The 8,089-nt window shown below is 41.6% G+C and overlaps 1 long non-coding RNA gene across 1 annotated transcript in view; it reads right to left on the reverse strand.

Moving 5' to 3' along the window:
- Positions 1–7,626, reverse strand: part of LOC140730878 (uncharacterized) — an 88,686-nt gene extending 81,060 nt beyond the window's left edge. The window contains exon 1 of the long non-coding RNA XR_012099691.1: positions 7,478–7,626. This is a non-coding gene — a long non-coding RNA (uncharacterized lncRNA). The remainder of the gene's footprint in view (positions 1–7,477) is intronic.
- Positions 7,627–8,089: the final 463 nt, after the last annotated feature.

Below are 8,089 nucleotides of genomic sequence, written 5' to 3' on the forward strand. Positions count from 1 at the left end.
CTAGTCATAGGCCAGTTTATAGGCCAATTATAGGCCAGTTAGCCTAACCTCAGTGGTTGGGAAAGCGTTGAAGTCTATTAATAAGGATGAGGTTTTGAAGTACTTGGAGACTGATGATAAAATAAGCCAAAGGTCAAAGTCAGCATGATTTCTGTAAAGGGAAATCTTGCCAGACAAATCTGTTAGAGATCTTCGAGGAAGTAACAAGCAGGGTGGACAATGGAAAGGCAGTGGATGTCATTTACTTGAATTTTCAGATGGCATTTGATAAGGTGCCACACATGAGTTTGCTTAACAGGATAAAATCCTATGACAGTAAAGGAGAGATACTGGCATAGATAGACAAGCAGGAGACTTGTGGAAATAAAAATAGCCTTTTCTGGTTGGCTACCAGTGACTAATGGTGTTCCTCAGGGGTCACTTTTGGGACCACTACTTTTCACATTGTCAGTGATTTGGATAATGGAATTAATGGCTTTGTGGCAAAGTTTGCAGATGATATGAAGATAGGTGGAGGGGTAGGTAGTGTTGAGGAAGCAAGACTTAGACAAATTGAAAGAATGGGCAAAAAAGTGGCAGATGGAATACAGTGTTGGGAAATGTATGATAATACATTATGGTAAAAGGAACAATAGTGTGAATTATTATCTAAATGGGGAGAAAGTTCAAACATCAGAGGTGCAGAGGGACTTGGGAGCCCTCATGCAAGACTCCCAGAAGGTTAATTTATGTGTTGAGTCTCTTTTTGTCCTATTTTAATATGAAATATAAATATTATATATTCATACATTTAATAATGTAAGTGTAGTGTTCTCGCTCAGGTGTAAGAGAACACCGAGGTAAACCGTAGTCAATGAAAACAGGATCGCAGTAAGATTAACCGTTTACTGTTCACTCTTCCATGTTAACGTATGGTGAAAACTGTTGATAAAACAATACAAGATTTGTACAGTATTTGTTTCCTTCTTGATATCACATTTACATCGTAAATACTTGCAAAAGTAAACTACAACAACTACATTATATTAAAATGCAGCATACAGTCAGAATCTACCTACGCCATTGACTGCTTTAAATACACTTCAACACAAACTATCCGCAACTCTTTAACTAACGAAAACATAAACCTTATCAACCGTCATTACTTTTAACAGAATCAGCGTTAACATTTTAATTCAACATATCGATTATCTCATGAACTTACGGCATTGCTTCACTATGTTTCTAATGCGTAGAAAGACAACTTTTCTTGCGCTGATCTTGCACATGTGTGCCCCCTCCTTCCCGTTTCTCCAAACCGGTATTTTCCCACAAGACGCGGCGAAACCGGATGTGATGTCATCGCATGCCGCGATATATCACAGACAACGAATTTACTTTAAAAAATCCTAACTTTAACTAAAAAATGCTAACAAACAAATTACTAAGTGAAAATATTATAAACTAAACAAATGCCATAAAGGCAACACAATAAGTATTTAATATTATAAATATTAAATCAAAATATTTTATTTTTACGGACCTATTTCATAGAAATCTACAGCATATTACAGGCCCTTCAGCCCACAATGTTGTGTTGACCTTGTAACCTACTCTAGAAATTGCCTAGAATTTCCCTAACACATAGCCTTCTATTTTTCTAAGCTCCATGTACCTATCTAAAAATATCTTAAAAGACCCTATTGTATCTGCCTCTATCACCTTCACTGGCAGTGCACGCCACACTCCCACCACCCTCTGTGTGGAAAAACTTAACATTGACATCTCCCTTGTACCTACTTCAAAGCACCTTAAAACCATGCCCCCTTGTGATAGCCATTTCAGCCCTGGGAAAAAGCCTCTGACTATCCACACAATCATCTTCGTTTTCTACATGGATCATCAGGTCACGTCTCATCCTCTGTGGCTTCAAGAAGAAAAAGCCAAGTTCACTCAACCTATTTTCATAGGCACACTCTCCAGTCCAGGCAACATCCTTGTGAATCTCCTCTGCACTCTCTCTATAGTATCCACATCCTTCCTGTAGTGAGGTGACCAGAACGGAACAGAGTAATCCATATGGGGACTTACCAAGGTCTTGTATAGCTGTAACATTACCTCATGGCTTTTGAATTCAATCCCACGGTTGATGAAGGCCAACACACCATATGCCTTCTTAACAACACTGTCAACCTGCGCAGCAGCTTTGAGTGAACTATGGACACGGACCCCAAGATTTCACAGATCCAGCACACTGTCAAGAGTCTTGCCATAAATATTATATTCTGTCTTCAAATTCGGCCTACCAAAATGATCCACTTCACACTTATCTGGGTTTTACTCCATCTGCCACTTCTCAGCCCACTTCTGCATTCTATTGATGTCACGCTGTAACCTCTGACTACCCACAATGCCCAGAACTTTTGTGTCATCAGCAAACTTACTAACTCGCCCTTCTACTTCCTCATCCAGGTCATTTATAAAGATCACAAAGGAGAGGGGTCCAAGAACAAATTCCTGCGGAAGACCACAAGTCATCATCCTCCATGCAGAATGCGGACCATTCACAACCACCCTTTGCTGTCTGTGGGCAAGCTAATTCTGGATCCACAAAGAAAGGTCTCCTTGGATCCCATGTCTTTCTGAATGAGCCTTAATGTATGCCTTCCTGAAATCCATATGTACTAATCCACTGCTCTACCTTCATCAGTGTGTTTTGTTACATCCTCATCAGGTTCGTAAAGCATGTCCTGCCCATGACAAAGCAATGCTGACTATCCCTAAAGAGATTGTATCTCTCCAATTGCTCATAAATCCTGCCTCTCAGGGTCTTCTCCAATGACTTGCCCACCACTGAAGTAAAACTCACTGGTCTATAATTTCCTTGGTTATCTCTGCTTCCTTTCTTGAACAAGGGAACAACATTTGCAACCTTCTAATCCTCTGGTATTTCTTCTGTCCCGATTGATGATGTGAAGATCATCACCAGAGGCTCAGCAATCTCCTCCCTCGCTTCCCTGGAGTACATCTCTTCCGGTACCGGTGATTTATCTAACTTAATACCTTTCAAAAGCTCCAGCACATCCTCTTTCTTAATGTCTACAGACTCAAGCATTTCAGTGCGCTTAAACTCATCCCCACAATTGTCAAGGTTCTGTTCACTGGTGAATACTGAAGCAAAGTATTCATTAAGTTCCTCCATTACCTCCTGCAGTTCAATGCACATATTTCCACTTCCACTCCTGATTGGTCCTATTCTCACACAGCTCATTCTCTTGCTCTTCACATTTTTTTATAATGCCTTGGGGTTTTCCTTAATCCTGCTTGCCAAAGCCTTCTCATGGCCTCCCTATCTGTTCCTCGATAAGTCTGTTGCTATTGGGGATCTATAAAAAACATCCAGTAGAGTTATTGCCCCCTTCCTGTTTCTAACTTCCACCCACACTGACTCAGTAGACAATCCCTCCATGACTTCCTCCTTTTCTGCAGCCATGACACTGTCACTGATTAGCAATGCCATGCCCCAACCTCTTTTGCCTCCCTCCCTGTCCTTTTTGAATCATCTATAGCCCGGCACACTTAGCAGTCATTCCTGCTCGAGTCATCCTAGTCTCTGTGATGGCCATATCATAAGTCCACATATTGATCCACACTCCAAGTTCATCCGCCTTGCTTATGATACACTTTGCATTAAAATAGACATATCTCACACCATCTGGCTGAGTGCTTCTTACTCTGTCATCTGGTTATGCTTCCTCAAACTCCTTTCAGCCTCCTTCCTAACTCCTTGAACTTACTGTGCAGGACCTCTACCCCTCCCCTGCCTGTCACTGGTACCAGCATGTACCAAGACCTCCAGCAGCTAACCCCCCACCCTTCAAGAATATTCTGTAACCGCTCAGAGACATCCTGGACCCTAGCACCCAGGAGGCAACATGCTCTTCTGGCATCTCTTTTGCTGCCGCAGAATCTCCTATCTGTCTCCCTAACTATCGAGTCCCCTATGACTATTGTTCCTCCTGACTTCACCCTACCCTTCTGAGACTCAGAGACAAAAACAATGCTATTGGTCTAGCTGCTTCTGCCTTGCCCAGGTAGGTCATCTCCCTCAGCAGTATCCAAAGGGGTATACCTGTTGCTGAGGGGAATGGCCACAGGGGGACCCTGCACTGACTTCCATCTCCCTTTACCCCTCTCAGTGTTCACCCATCTACTCCCCGAATTCTGCACTCTGGGTATAATCATCTGCTCAAAAGTCATATCTATCAATTGCTCTACCTCCCGGATGATACTAGTTCATCCAACTCCAGCTCTTTAATGCGGTCTTTCACGAGCTAGAGTTGGCTGCACTTCCCACAGGTTTAGTCATCAAGGAGACTATCAGGGTCCATGAATTCCTACATCCTACAGGAGGAGCATTTCACTGCCATATCTGTCATCCTGCCTGCACTGTACAATGGGCAACCAAGACCAAATCTTCTAAGCTGTTTTTGTCCTCGGCCTCTACTCCTCCAAACCTATTGAGTTAAAGCCTGACGCTCCTACTCTCATCACTGGCCCACTCCCAACAACGGCCACCTCGCTTGCCCCTTCTGTATTTCTATTTAATTCGCAGTGCTCTGCTCCCAATGTTGATTGGACCTCTGGAATGTCAGAACACCCGCGAAGCTCTCCTTTAATACTCGTTTCGCTGACCTGCGAGTAACCTCTTCAAAGTGCTCTGCTCCCGACGCTGATTGGGTGTTTGGAATTTCATTTGTACTTTTAATCTATTCCAGGTGAGTGATGAAATTGATGGGAAAAAACGGAGTAACTGAGAGTTGTATGTGCAGAAACACTGCCTGAGGAAGTGAATTAAACTGCCCGGTCCAGTCATAGTGACTTTTACTTACTTAGGCTTTAGAATATCAGTTTTAATTTTAGCCTCTGGATTTCTAATGTTACCTTGTTTCTTAATATATTCTTCAAGAAGCTTAACGGTGTATTGAGTCTAAGCCTGAATTATAGATTTTTTAACTCATTTTATAGTTCCCTTTATAGCCAATTTGATTTCAAAACCCTTGATGCATCTAAATTGTCAAACTGGATGCTTTCTGGGAAAAGCCTACAAAAAGTAGTAGATACAGCCCAGTCCGTCACAGGCATTGGGCACATCTACAGGAAAGCAGCATCCATCTTCAAAGACCCCCACCGTCCAGGCCATGCTCTCTTGTCGCTGCTGCCATTGTGAAGGAGGTACAGGAGCCTTGGGTCACACACCGTCAGGTTGAGGGATAGTTATTACCCTTCGGTTATCAGGCTCCTGAACCAACATGGATAACGTCACTCACCTCAACTCTGAACTGATTTCACAGCCTATGGACGCACTTTCAAGGACTCTACATCAACTGTTGTCCATTTTTTTAAATTTATTACATTTACACAGTTGTCTTCTGTGTGGGAGTCTTTAGTTTTTCATTGATGCTGTTGTATTTCTCAGATTTGCTCTGAGTGTCTGCAGGAAAATCAATCTCAGGGTAGTATATGGTGGCATATATGTACTTCGATAATAAGTTTACTTGGATCTTTGAACTTTATTCTATGAATGTGCTGCAGTTGGGTTGGATTATTACACTGGAAGCCTCGGCTACTACCGCAATCCAAAACTGAACACCCTGGAATCGGAACAATGTCAAAAGAAGGACTCAAACTAACCTGTTTAATTTTGCCAAAAACAATTGAAAGGGCAATAAACTTTGAATTACGCATATCATATTTTCTTTTTAAAAAGTTCATGGTTTGTGCTACAGGATCATTTCTAATCCTGCTCTTTAATTGGTTCTGCCTGTTGGTTGCCTAACACATAACTGATGCTTGCCTGCTTCCTCAGGCGAACTTGCCCATTGAAATACGATCTGAAACACTTTGAAGTCCTATATGGAAACAAATGACCATATCATTCAGCATTACATTACATCATGATGACTGTTCACTGATGTATGGACAGTAATATTTCATTGTACAGATTGGAGCTGGGAGCATACATAATTAACACCTGGTCATCCCAGTGTGCTTTCTGCTAAGATTTTCTTCTATTGCAGCCTCTCGCAATCAATCTAAGGCAAAGACTTATATGAGGAACATCCTGCATGCTGGTAGGAAGTTAACTCCTTACTGACTGATTGTAACTGTCAAAATTGCACTTGATAATTATATATATATTCAAAAAAAAAATTCTTGAGAATGATTCACCATCTGCTTTCTAGACTGTCAATTTACAGTTTATAGGTGCATTCTTAGGCATTTGCCTCATTGTTCACAGCTCACACACTTTTATGTCAATCAGTGAATACATTTGTGTGAGTACATTTAACGATGTGTTGCAGGTACACACAGTGACCACTTTATTAGGTACATGCAATACCTGCTCTTTAATGCAAATATGTAACTAACCAATCATATGACAGCAACTTAATGCGTAAAAGCATGCAGACATAGTCAAGAGGTTCAGTTGTTGTTCAGACCAAACATCAGAATGGGGGAAAAATGTGATCTCAGTGACTTAGACTGTGGAATGATTTTTGGTGCCAGACAAGATGGTTTGAGTATTTCAGAAATCACTGATCTCCTAGGATTTTCAATAAGGTCACCCCTCATTCTTCTGAATTCCTGTGAGTAGAGGCCCAGAGCCATCAAACAATCCTCATATGACAAACTTTTCAATCCCAGAATCATTTTCATGAGCCTCCTTTGAATGCTCTAAAATATCAGCACATCCTTTCTTAGATAAGGTGCCCAAAACTGCTGACAATGCTCCAAAGCCTCTCCAGTACCTTATAAAGACTCAACGTTACACCCTCGCGTCATTAATTATTCAGCAGTACGTACAGTAAGGCCTAAAGTATTGAGTACTACTGAAATTTAAAGCAAGGTAGTGTAGTGATTAGCACAATTGCTTCACAGTGCCAGTGATCATTTATTGGGGTTTGATCCCTGTTGCTGCCTGTAAGGAGCTTGTACAATTTCCCCATAACTGCATGGGTTTTCTCCAGGTGCTCTACTTTCCTCCCATATTCCAAAGAAGGTATAACTATTAACTCAAGTGTAGCTGTAACGTTCTCGCTCGGGTGTGAAGTAACGCCGAGGTAAACGTTGAGATAAACCAGAATCAATGCAAACGAGACCGCAGTAAGATTAACCATTTACTGTTCACTCTTCACATTAACGCATGGTGAAAACTGTTGAAAAACAATACAAGATTGGTACAGTGTTTGTTCCCTTCTAAATATCACATTTACATTGTGAATACTTGCAAAGGTAAAACTACAATAACTACATTACATTAAAGTGCAGCATACAGTCAGAATCTAGCTGCTCCATTGGCTGCTTTAGATACACTTCAATACAAACTATCCCGACTCTTTAACTGACGAAAAGGTAAACCTTACCGACCGTCGTTACTTTTAACAGAATCGGCGTTAACATTTTAACTCAAAATACCGATTATCTAATGACTTACAGCGTTGCTTTCACTGTGTCTTTGGTGCATAGAGAGACCCTAGTCAGCGTTATGGTGGCACATGTGAGTGACCCCCACCCTTGCGTGAATCTCAAACCGGTAATTTCCCACAAGACGCGGCGAACCCGGATGTGACGTCATCGCAGCCGCGATGTATTACAGACAAATCGATTGATTTAAACAATCCTAACTTTAACTAAAAAATGCTAACAAATTACTACGTGAAAATATTATAAACTAAATAACTGCCATAAAGGCAGCACACTCCCCGCTTGACCTTCGTAAGGTCACAATGAACATAATACAAACTTCAGTCTCTAAATCAGTCATTAGGTAGAAGTAGAATGACTTCTGTAACGGGCCTTTGGTAAATTGTCACATCGCCTTGGTCGGTAGTTTTCAATTCAACCTTCCTGACATGTCCATCCCTACTAGGGAATGTGGCAGTGATTCTGGCCATTGGCCAGCAGTTGCGGGCGATTTGCTTGTCCCGGAGCAGGACTAAATCTCCAACTTGAAGGTTCCTGCGGGGTTCTGACCACTTTTGTCTGTGTTGCAACAAAGGTAGATATTCCTGTCTCCAACGAGACCAGAATCGATTTGCCAGGGCCT

The sequence above is a fragment of the Hemitrygon akajei genome, chromosome 1, assembly GCF_048418815.1.
Source record: "Hemitrygon akajei chromosome 1, sHemAka1.3, whole genome shotgun sequence".
Lineage (NCBI taxonomy): Eukaryota > Metazoa > Chordata > Chondrichthyes > Myliobatiformes > Dasyatidae > Hemitrygon > Hemitrygon akajei.